Source organism: Sciurus vulgaris (genome assembly GCF_902686455.1).
Source record: "Sciurus vulgaris genome assembly, chromosome: 10".
In the NCBI taxonomy this organism is placed as follows: domain Eukaryota; kingdom Metazoa; phylum Chordata; class Mammalia; order Rodentia; family Sciuridae; genus Sciurus; species Sciurus vulgaris.
Window position 1 is genome coordinate 94,992,986 of NC_136470.1, and position 13,056 is coordinate 95,006,041.

The window sequence follows — 13,056 nt, forward strand, 5'->3', positions numbered from 1 at the left end:
CAAGAAGAATGCTTGAATTGAAAATGATCTAATATTTGATTAGTAATTCATTTATGGTTATCTCCAAGTTTTACAAAAGCCATATTTGAACATTACTTATTTTTAGAGTTCAGAATGAAATTATCCTTTGGCTTTACTGCAAATGAGAGATATAAAATGTTTTTATTAACCTCCTCTAAGTTTTTCAATAAAGTCATTGTGTTGTGTTGATGATTTTTTCTCTTGCCTTGACCATGAAGATCAAATTGGCTTAAGATAAAATGCTTGACTATGACCTTTGCCAATCAAATTCTGATTTTTCTGAACAGATTCTCCATAATAATATTTAGACATACGGTTGCAAAAAAAATTATCTAGTCTAGGTGAGTGAGTTTTAGTTGCTATAATGGTGGCAACCATTTCTGATTGTTGTATATGGATATTATAGAATTTTATCTTTAACTTAATTAGACAAAAATTTGATAAGGAGTGTTGAGATATGAATCTCTTGTCATCAAAATTGCCTGAAAGAATGAATATGTATCTTTTCCTCTCCGCAGTCAGATACTCTATTATCTGTTCTCACACACTAGCCTGCCTGCCTGCCTGTCTTCTTCCCTCTCTCCCTCCCTTTCCACCTTCCCACCTACCTTCCTGCCTTCGCTTTTCTCTCCTTCCCTCTCTCCCTCTCTTCATTCCTTCTTCCCTACCTTCCTTCTTTCTTTCCTTCCTTCCTCTTTCTAATAATCACTAATCTTAGCTGAAGAAAATTGTTTTTAAATTCATATGTTTGTACTTGGCTCTTGCATTATTTTATTTAGCCTACTCCTGAGGAATACTTACAAGTTTGACTTCATCTTTTCTGTTTCTTCAATTTTCTGTTATTATTTTTATTTTTTTCTTCATTACTTTGGACTTGACTTCACACAAGTCAAAATTTTACCTGATTTTTTTTCTGTTATGATAACTGTATTTTTTTTAATTGACACACTGACTTTTTATTAGTGCATTATAATTATACACAATATTGGGGTTCACTTTTGACATAATTATACAAGCATGGAATATAATTTGCTCTAATTCAGCCCCCAGTACAATCTCTTTCCCTTTGTTCCTCCCTCCCTGTTCCCTTTCCTCTACTCTAATGGTCTTCCTTGTATTTATTTATGGTGTTTTTTAAAAATTAGTGCTTTATATGCACATACAAAGGTGAAATTCACTATGGTATATTCAGATATGTACAGAGGATAATTTGATCAATTTATACCTTTCTTCTCATTTCCCAATTCTTTCCCCTCCCCACTCCTTCCTTTATTCCACTGTTCTCTCTTCCCACATTTTCGTGGAATCCTCCTTTTTCTTCTCCCTCATTTTAGTTTAGCTTCCACATAATGAGTGAAAACATTTGACCTTGACTTTCTGACTCTGACTTATTTCACTTAGAATGTTGCTCTCCAGTTCCATCCATTTATCAGCAAATGCCGTAGTTTTATTCCTTATGGCTGAGAAAAACTCCATTGTGTATATGTACCTCACTTTCTTTATCCATTCATCTGCCGATGTGATAACCATAATTTTTATGCAGAATTTTATTCTTCTGCTGAGATTTTTGTTCCAGTCTCCCTTATCCTTCCTCCTCTCTTTTTCTTCTGACATTTTAAATCTCTATTTGCTTTGCACTTCTGTTTTTTCTTGATCTGATCTTGCCCCATTCAGTTGACCGTGTCTTTGTTCATCCTATTGTGAATATCCAGGTTTTCCTCTAATTCTTTTAGCTGATCAACCATGGACATGTTTTTCTCTGAATTGTCAGGATGTTTTGTTCATAATGTTCACATTATTTTTTCACAAATCTCATTGGTGCAGCATCTTTTTTCTCATCTTTAAAACAGAGAAAACCCATCCAGAAATGATGTTTACCAACAGTTATATGGTGCGGGTCTTCCTAAGCTCCACTCATTAAACACTTGACCAGACAAAATGTTTAGCATGGTACAGGAGAGGGGACTAATGCATTGTGTTTTGTGCACTTCCCTTCTCTCCTTAACTGCTGACTTTCTACATGCTCTGAAATTAGAAAAATTTCCAAAAACTAAACATTAAGAATGGCCACCATCAAACAGATCTCTGTATTTAGATTTTATCACCCATATATAATATTTTGTTGGCATCTGGATTAAGGATGCTATCACCAATTCTTTCTCCCTCTTTCACTCCTCTCTCTCTCTCACTCTATCTCACACACACACACACTTTACTAGCCATGATTTTTTTTTAATATAGTGATATCCAAAAGGCAATACCAGTATCATAGAACGAATGTCAGCAAGTTATAAAGGTTGATTTAGAAGCCCATTTAAATACTATTATCTTTGCAAGTTAACAATGTTTTAAACACTTCAGTTGCCTTAATTCTCAATCTAAGAACTCACAGTTCCTAATATTTTGACACTTAGGTTATTTCCAGCATTTCTTCTGGTTAGTTTCCATTCATGCTAGTCTTTTTTTTTTTTTTTCCCCATTTTTTTATTAAAAATCATAAATTTACATAGGGCAATGTTGTTTGATTCATTCTGTTATTTTTTCCCTTCCCCCCACCCCTCCCACCCCTCTTTTCCCTCTATACAGTCCTTCCTTCCTCCATTCTTACCACCCTCCTTATCCCTAACCCTAGACCTAACTCTAGCCCTAACGCTAACCCCTCCTACCACCCTACCACCCATTATATGTCCTCATCCGCTTATCAGCAAGATCATTCGTCCTTTAGTTTTTTGAGATTGGCTTATCTCACTTAGCATGATATCCTCCAATTTCATCCATTTGCCTACAAATGCCATAATTTTATCATTATTTAAGGGGGAGTAATATTCCATTGTGTATATATGCCACAGTTTCTTTATCCATTCATCAACTGAAGGGCATCTAGGTTGGTTCCACACTCTGACTATGGTAAATTGAGCAGCTATGGACATTGATGTGGCTGTATCTCTGTAGTATGCTGATTTTAAGTCCTTTGGGTATAGGCCAAGGAGTGGGATAGCTGGGTCAAATGGTGGTTCCATTCCAAGCTTTCTGAGGAATCTCCATACTGCTTTCCAGAGTGGCTGCACTAATTTACAACCCCACCAGCAATGTATGAGTGTACCTTTTTCCCCACATCCTCACCAATACCTATTATTGCTAATGTTCTTGATAATCGCCATTCTAATTGGGGTGAGATGAAATCTTAGGGTAGTTTTGATTTGCATTTCTCTTATTGCTAGAGATGTTGAACATTTTTTCATATATCTGTTGATTGCTTGTACATCTTCTTCTGTGAAGTGTCTGTTCATTTCCTTAGCCCATTTGTTGATTGGATTATTTGTATTCTTGGTGTAGAGCTTTTTGAGTTCTTTATAGATTCGGGATATTAGCGCTCTATCTGAAGTATGATTGGCAAAGATATTCTCCCACTCTGTAGGCTCTCTCTTCACATTACTGATAGTTTCCTTTGCTGAGATAAATCTTTTTAGTTTGAATCTATCCCAGTTTTTGATTCTTGCTTTTATTTCTTGTGCTATGGGAGTCCTGTTAAGGAAGTCTGATCCTAAGCCAACAAGTTGAAGGTTTGGACCTACTTTTTCTTCTGTAAGATGCAGGGTCTCTGGTCTGATTCCGAGGTCCTTGATCCATTTTGAGTTGAGTTTTGTTCAGGGTGAGAGATAAGGGTTTAGTTTCATCTGTTGCATATGGTTTTCCAGTTTTCCCAGCACCATTTGGTGAAGAGGCTATCTTTTCTCCATTGCATATTTTTGGCACCTTTGTCTAGTATGAGAAAATTGTATTTATTTGGGTTAGTGTCCGTGTCCTCTATTCTGTACCATTCATCTACCTGTCTATTTTGGTACCAATACCATGGCATTTTTGTTACTATTGCTTTGTACTAGAGTTGAAGATCTGGTATTGCAATACCCCCTGCTTCGCTCTTTCTACTGAGGATTGCTTTAGCTATTCTGGGTTTCTTATTCTTCCAGATGAATTTCATAATTGCTTGCTCTATTTCTGTAAGATACATCATTGGGATTTTAATTGGAATTGCATTGAATCTATATAGCACTTTTGGTAGTATGGCCATTTTGACAATATTAATTCTTCCTATCCATGAACATGGGAGATCTTTCCATCTTCTAAAGTTTTCTTTAATTTCTTTCTTTAGTGTTCTGTAGTTCTCATTGTAGAGGTCTTTCACCTCTTTTGTGAGATTGATTCCCAAGTATTTTTTTTTTTTTGATGCTATTGTGAATGGGGTAGTTTTCCTAATTTCTCTTTCTGAAGATTCATCACTTACGTATAAAAAATGCATTGGATTTATGAACATTGATCTTGTAACCTGCTACTTTACTGAATTCACTTATGAGTTCTAAGAGTTTTCTGGTGGAATTTCCAGGTTCCTCTAAATATATAATCATATCATCAGCGAACAGGGATAGTTTGAATTCCTCTTTTCCAATTCGTATCCATTTAATTTCTTTGGTTTGTCTAATTGCTCTGGCTAGAGTCTCAAGAACAATGTTGAATAGAAGTGGTGAAAGAGGGCATCCCTGCCTTGTTCCAGTTTTTAGAGGGAATGCTTTTAGCTTTTCACCATTTAGAATGATATTGACCATGGGCTTAGCATAGATGGCCTTCACAATGTTAAGGAATGTTCCCACTACCCCAATTTTTTCTAGTGTTTTGAGCATGAAGGGATGCTGTATTTTATCGAATGCATTTTCTGCATCTCTTGAAATAATCATGTGATTCTTAACATTTAGTTTGTTGATATGGTGAATGACATTTATTGATTTCCGGATGTTGAACCAACCTTGCATCCTGGGATAAAACCCACTTGATCGTGGTGCACTATCTTTTTAATATATTTTTGTATGCAATTTGCTAAAATTTTGTTGAGGATTTTTGCGTCGATGTTCATTAAGGATACTGGTCTGAAATTTTCTTTCCTCGATGTGTCTCTGTCTGGTTTAGGTATCAGGGTGATATTGGCTTCATAGAATGAATTTGGGAGGGTTCCCTCCTCTTCTATTTTATGGAATACTTTGAAAAGTATTGGAATGAGCTCTTCTTGAAAGGTTTTGTAGAACTCGGCTGAGAACCCATCTGGTCCTGGACTTTTCTTTGTTGGTAGGCTTTTGATGACCTCTTCTATTTCGTTGCTTGAAATTGATTTATTTAAGTTGTGTATGTCCTCCTCGTTCAGTTTAGGTAATTCATATGTCTCTAGAAACTTGTTGATGTCTTCGAGGTTTTCTGTTTTGTTGGAGTATAGATTTTCAAAATAGCTTCTAATTATGTTTTGTATTTCACTCGTGTCTGTTGTGATATTTCCTTGTTCATTCCGAATTTTAGTAATTTGAGTTTTCTCCCTCTTTCTCTTTGTTAGTGTGGCTAAGGGTTTATCAATTTTGTTTATTTTTTCAAAGAACCAACTATTTATTTTGTGAATTTTTCCAATTGTTTCTTTTGTTTCAATTTCGTTGATTTTGGCTCTGATTTTAAGTATTTCCTGTCTTCTACTACTTTTGGTGTTGGTCTGCTCTTCTTTTTCTAGTGCTTTGAGCTGTAGTGTTAAGTCGTTTATTTGTTGATTTCTACTTCTGTTGTTGAATGCTCCCCATGAAATAAATCGTCCTCTAAGTACTGCTTTCATAGTGTCCCAGAGATTTTGATATGATGTGTCTTTGTTCTCGTTTACTTCTAAGAATTTTTTTATTTCCCTCCTGATGTCTTCTGTTTTCCATTCAGCATATAATAGTGTATTATTTAATCTCCAGGTACTGGAGAAGTTTCTTTTTTTTTTCTGTCATTTATTTCTAATTTCAATCCATTATGATCTGATAGAGTACAAGGTAGTATCTCTATCTTCTTCTATTTGCTAACAGTAGCTTTGTGGCATAAAATATGGTCTATTTTAGAGAAGGATCCATGTGCTGCTGAGAAGAAAGTGTATCCATTCTTTGTTGGATGGTATATTCTATATAAATCGGTTAAGTCTAAATAGTTGATTATGTTATTGAGATCTAAGGTATCTTTATTCAATTTTTGTTTGGACAATCTATCCAGCAGTGAGAGAGGTGTGTTAAAATTGCCTAGTATTGATGTGTTGTGGTCTATTTGATTTTTGGAATTGAGAAGGATTTGCTTGACATACATGGATGAGCCAATGTTTGGGGTATAGATATTTATGATTGTTATGTCTTGCTGATTTATGCTTCCCTTAAGCAGTATTTAATGTCCTTCTTTATCCCTTCTGACTAGTTGGGATAAAGTCCACATTATCTGAAATGAGGATGGATACTCCAGCTTTTTTGCTGTGTCCATGTGCATGGTATGTTTTTTCCCATCCTTTCACCTTTAGTCTATGGGTATCTCTTTTTATGAGATGAGTCTCTTGCAGGCTGCATATTGTTGGATCTTTCTTTTTAATCCAATCTGCCAGTCTGTGTCTTTTTATTGATGAGTTCAGGCCATTAACATTCACAGTTATTATTGTGATATGATTTGTATTCCCAATCATTTGACTCATTTTTGTTTTTTGACATGATTTTGTTTCTCCTTTATTTGGCTATTCCTTTAGGCTAGTTCCACCCATTGCTGATTTACATCATTGTTTTTCATCTCTTCCTCATGGAATATTTTGCTGAGAATGTTCTGTAATGCCGGCTTTCTTTTTGTAAATTCCTTTAGCTTTTGTTTATCATGGATGGATCTTATCTCATCGTCAAATCTGAAAGTAAGTTTCGCTGGGTATAAAATTCTTGGTTGGCATCCATTTTCTTTCAGGGCTTGGTAAATGTTGTTCCAGGCCCTTCTAGCTTTTAGGGTCTGGACTGAAAAATTTGCTGATATTCTTATTGGTTTCCCCCTGAATGTAATCTGATTCTTTTCTCTCATGGCCTTTAAAATTCTGTCTTTATTTTGTATGTTAGGTATTTTCATAATAATGTGCCTTGGTGTAGGTCTGTTGTAATTTTGTATATTTGGAGTCCTATAAGCCTCTTGTACTTGGATTTCCATTTCATTCTTCAGATTTGGGAAATTTTCTGATATTATTTCATTGAATAGATTGTTCATTCCTTTGGTTTGTTTCTCTAAGCCTTCCTCAATCCCAATAATTCTTAAATTTGGCTTTTTCATGATATCCCATAATTCTTGTAGATTCTGTTCATGATTTCTTACCATCTTTTCTGTTTGGTCAACCTTGTTTTCAAGATTAAATATTTTGTCTTCAATATCTGAGGTTCTGTCTTCCAGGTGATCTATCCTATTGGTTATGCTTTCTATGGAGTTTTTAACTTGGTTTATTGTTTCCTTCATTTCAAGGATTTCTGTTTGTTTTTTTTTCAATATCTCTAACTCTTTATTGAAATGCTCTTTTGCTTCCCGTATTTGCTCTTTTAACTGTTGATTGGTGCGATCATTTAATGCCTGTATTTGTTCTTTCATCTCCTCATTTGCTTCCCTGATTGTTTTAATTATGTACATTCTGAACTCCCTTTCTGACATTTCTTCTGCTGTGCTGTCATTGGGTTTTATTGATACAGTGTATCTAGGTTTGTTTCGGACATTTTCTTCCCTTGTTTTCTCATATTGGTCAGATGTCAGTGGGACTCTGTGATATTGTAGATTTCCTCTATTGGCTTATAGTGTCCCTGTAGATTTCCAGTGTATCACCTACCAGCCTTCAGTAGCCTGAAGTCTTGGATTAACTTGATAATGTAATGCTTCCGAAGAACGCTGCCCCTAGCCCGCTACTGGTTCCAGGGATAGAGACCTGGAGAGGTCTCTTGCTGCCCAGCCCTGGTCCCAGAGGCTACTTGCAGGTCGGAGGTCTCCAGTGGCTTGGGGAATTGTACCTGGCTCTGTGTAGACAAGCTCTCACTGGGCGGTCTGCCCTGAGAAGCTAGCCTAGAAAGGCGCTTCCCGCCGAAGGGGGCTCGGCTGCTTGGGGAAGTCCCTAGTGCCCTGTGCTGGTCTCTGAAGCAACCTGCGGGCGTGCCAGAGCTGGCAGCGGGGCAGGCTGGAGCTGGCCGTGCACTGCTTCTGTGCAGAAAGGCTCTCACTGGGGGGCCTGCTATGCGAGGCTGGAGAATCTGGCCCTGTGGGAGGACCCCACCGCCAGAGTGCTCAGAGCTGCCTGGGGGAAACTCTATCTGCCCTGTCCTACTCTAATAAGCCGCCTGAATCTGGGCCTGCTGCCCAGCTGAGCTTCACTGGGTGGGGGAGACTCATCCACCCCGTGGTTCTATTTTAGTCCGAGTCTCTCAATGCCCCCCCCCCTTCTTGAATCCTGGGTTCTGGAGTGACTGGAGATGCAGTCACCCTCTAGTCCGCCATCTTGGATCGCCCCGTGGAAAAAGCCTGCATCTGGAGGGGGGCAAGGCTGCCTGGAGAGGTCTCTGGCTGCCCAGCCCTGGTCCCAGAAGCTGTTTGCGGGTTGGAGGTCTCTGCTGGCTTGGGGACTTGTGGCTGGCTCTGCATCGAAAGGCTCTCACTGGCCATGCTAGTCTTAAAGTTCTTCATAACATAATTGTCGGTCCTTTCATTTCCTGGAGGAGGTCTCACTAAAGTGAAAGGAGTGTTGTTCGACAAAATACAACACCTCTTCATGTTCAAAACACTAGAAAAAATAGGGATAGTAGGAACATACCTGAACATTGTAAAGGCTATTTATGCTAACCCCACAGCCAACATCATTCTTAATGGAGAAAAAATGAAAACATTCCCTTTAAAAATGGGAACAAGACAGGGATGCCCTCTTTCATCACTTCTATTCAACATTGTACATGAAACACTAGCCAGAGCAATTAGACAGACTAAAGAAATTAAAGGGATACGAATAGGAAAAGAGAAACTTAAGCTGTCACTATTCGCTGATGACATGATTCTATATTTAGAATCCTCCAGAAAACTTCTAGACCTCATCAATGAATTCAGCAAAATAGCAGATTATAAAATCAACATGCATAAATCTAAGCATTTTTATACATAAGCAATGACACATCTGAAAGGAAAATAAGGAAAATAACTCCATTCCAATAGCCTCAAAAAAATTAAAATACTTAGGAATCAATCTAACCAAAGAGGTAAAAGATCTCTACAATGAAAACTACAAAACATTGAAGAAAGAAATTGAGGAAGATCTTAGAAGATGGAAAGATCTCCCAAGTTCTTGGATAGGCAGAATTAATATTATCAAAATGACCATACTTCCAAAGGTGCTATACAGATTTAACGCAATTCCAATTAAAATTCCTATGACATTTCTCATACAAACAGAAAAAGCAATCATGAAATTCATCTGGAAGAACAAAAGACCCAGAATAGCCAAAGCAATCCTGGGCAGGAAGAGTGATGCAGGAGATATCACTATACCAGACCTTAAACTCTACTGTAGAGCAATAGTAACAAAGACAGCATGGTACTGGCACCAAAATAGACAGGTAGATCAATGGTACAGGACAGAAGACACAGTGGTACAGACATATACCCACATAAGTACAGTGACCTCATACTAGACAAGGGTGCCAAAAATTACAATGGAGAAAAGATAGCCTCTTCAACAAATGGTGCTGGGAAAACTGGAAATCCATATGCAGTAAAATGAAACTAAACCCCTGTCTCTCACCCTGTACAAAACTCAACTCAAAATGGATCAAGGATCTAGGAATTAGACCTGAGACCCTTCACCAAAGAGAAGAAAATGTAGGCCCAAATCTCCATCATGTTGGCTTAGGACCAGACTTCCTTAACAAGACCCATACAGTGCAAGAAATAAAAGCAAGAATCAATAAATGGGATAGATTCAAACTAAAAAGTTTTTTCTCAGCACAGGAAACAATCAACAATGTGAAAGGAGAGTCTACGGAGTGGGAGAAAATCTTTTCCACACACACTTCAGACAGAGCACTCATCTCCAAAGTTTATAAAGAACTTAAAAAACTTTACACCCGAAATACAAAGAACCCAATCAATAAATGGGCTAAGGAAATGGGCAGACACTTCACAGAAGATATACAGGTGATCAACAAATATATGAAAAAGTGTTCATCACCCCTAGTAATTAGAGAAATGCAAATTAAAACCACACTAAGGTTCATCTAACTCCAATTAGAATGACTATTATCAAGAATGAAAGCAATAAGTGTTGGCGTGGATGTGGGGAAAAAGGCACTCATACATTGGTGGTGGAAGTGCAAATTGATACAGCCACTCTGGAAAGCAGTATGGAGATTCCTCAGAAAACTTGGAATGGACCCACCATTTGACCCAGCTATCCCACTCCCCGGTTTATACCCAAAGGACTTAAAATCAGCATATTACAGTGATGCAGCCACATCCATGTTCAGAGCAGGTCAATTCACAATAGCACGATTGTGGAACCAACCTAGATGCCCTTCAATTGACGAATGGATAAAGAAACTGTGGTATATATACATGATGGAATATTATTCAGCCATAAAGAAGAATAAAATTATGGCATTTTCTGGTAAATGGATGAAGTTGGAAAATATCATACTAAGTGAAATAGGCCAAGCCCAAAAAACCAAAGGCCGAATGTTTTCTCTGATAAGCGCATGATAATATGTAATGATGGGGGGTGGCGGGGGGAAGAGAAGAATGAAGGAAATTTGGATGGTGTAGAGGAAAAAGGGGTGGGAGGGGGTGGGGATGGAAAAGCCATAGAATGAAACAGACAGTATTACCCTATAAGAAAGAAAGAAAGAAAGAAAGAAAGAGAGAGAGAGAGAGAGAGAGAGAGAGAGAGAGAGAGAGAAAGAAAGAAAGAAAGAGAAAAGTGAGGTATGCACTGGGAGTCTGATCCTGTTGCCCATTGCTTCCAAAAGGACTCTCCTGGGTTTCAGAAGCACCAGCAGGAAATGAGCTGTCCTGTCTTATTGCAAAGTTGCTACACTTAACAATGCAGTTCCAAACTGCTTGTCTTCTCTTTCCCCGTGAAAGCCTGTGGAGTCATCATTGCCGTCTAGCACTTTTAGGAGAAATATTGCTAGGACATACAAATGTGTTCACCAATTCCAGTAAAATCCTTTCTTGCTATTGGTTTTCTACAGTTTAGATAAATTTCACAGAGTTTTCAATGGGGCAGTGAAAAGTTGCCATCTTGGTGATGAGAATAGCATAGTGCAGGACAGTCTTTAAACAGAATACCATTTAGAAAAAAAAAAAATGTTAATTTTCTTTTGAGTTTAAGAAAATTGAAAGTAAACACATGTCTTATTTTCCAAAGGTGAAAGGTCAATGCCCTGTTACCTCAGCAACCTCATCAATACCATTCTGCTTCCTGGTACCTCGCCTTCCCAAGGTACGCTTATTTCCTTTATCTGACTATCCAAAAATCCACAGTAAGTTGATACTTGGTATATACTTGATCCAAAACTAATAACATTGCAACAAAAGACATTAAAGCTGTTTGCGCCCCAGCACCATGGTCCAGGTCTCCCCACACATCTCATAGATTGGAATTTGAAGGACTTTATAACTATTGCAGTGATGTATTTCAGTTGGGAAATCCGAAGGAATCCATGCTACTTCTTACATCATATTGTTAAGGAACTCACTTTCCCTGGTCTTACTTTGTCTGAATAGTTTCAAAAATTAAGTTGAATGTTCCTTGAAAGAAACAAAGAAATTCTCCAACACAGGCAAAAATGAAAACTGATTCCATTTTATAGATGGAATTCTGAGTCCCAGAGAACTTGTGAGTTCCTGCATTAACATCGCTTGTAATGTGAAATGGCAAGTTAAAAATCTAGCTCTGTCGAATTGAATTTTTTTTTTTCAATGTGGTACGTTCCAGGTAACTGTCACAGCCTCCTAGGTGACTGCACATCTTTTCAAACACCAGAGTTAAACAACATAAGCTAAATAAAGCTTCATGTACTCTGTTCTTAAATAAAAATTCAGGTGACAGTAGCGTGTTTGGTTTCTGTCTCTGGACAAGATACCTAAATTGAGATGTTGGCTTGTACAACACCCACATTCGCTCCTTTTTATGGACGCTGGCATGGTGTAAAGATCTGGGCCTTTGCTTCCTTGGGGAAAAGACAATATGCCTTTGTCATGTCAACACCTGCTGTTTGGGAGATTTCAAACATAGGAGGTAATTTTGTTCCCAGCAGAATAGTTGGTCCAGGTTGTCTGGAACGGAAAGTAACGAATTCCTTAATATGAAGAGTGGGCCCCATTTCCGACTCAGTGCTAGGGCTTACGTAAATTCAAGCAGCTGGTAGGGCAGATATCTTTCCAGTTCATGTTTTTTCTCCTAAATTTGTCCTCTAATTCTGAACCTAATGGAAAATTACTTTATGTTGGATACTAATGAGTGTCCATCTGAGAAATTTTTTTTCTTGAAGCAGAGAAGACAAAGAACACTTTAAATTCAGGTTATAGAGAAAGGTTATAAAGAAAAACTACTTTGATAAAGTAAAGTAAAAGAATTCCTCATTTATAAATTATGTCTGTGGAGTTAATGTGGTAACTTTAAGAACAAGGGTGTTTTTGTATTTTAAGTTTTCACTCTGAGTTCAAATGTCTTCAGAAACGGGCCCATCAATGCACAATAAATATATAAATAAGTAAATAAAAGGAGATGCTTTTCATCATCAACTTGCCTTTTTCTTCAGGATCCCGGTGACTCTTCCTATACTCTACTACTGCTTAAAATCCTTCACAAGTTCTCAATTTCTATGAAAAAATCTAAACCACTTAACACCACATGTACACCTTCATCATTTGGCATTTTCCAAACAACACAGCTTCCTGTTCATTACTTCCTCACATAACAAAATGGGAAGATGGCTTCCAGAACCTTTGTACTTCCTGTCCATCTCTGCACTCTTCTTTACTCAACACTCATGTGTAGAGGGTTAAGCTATGGAGACTCACAAGCATTGTGTAAACCATCAATAATGTAACATACCTTACTTACTTGACTTTGAAAAACTACGTAGATACCAAGCCTGCTCAACCAAGCACTGTCTCTCCCAGTGTCCAGGACTATTAGGAGTCATTCAGTACTCT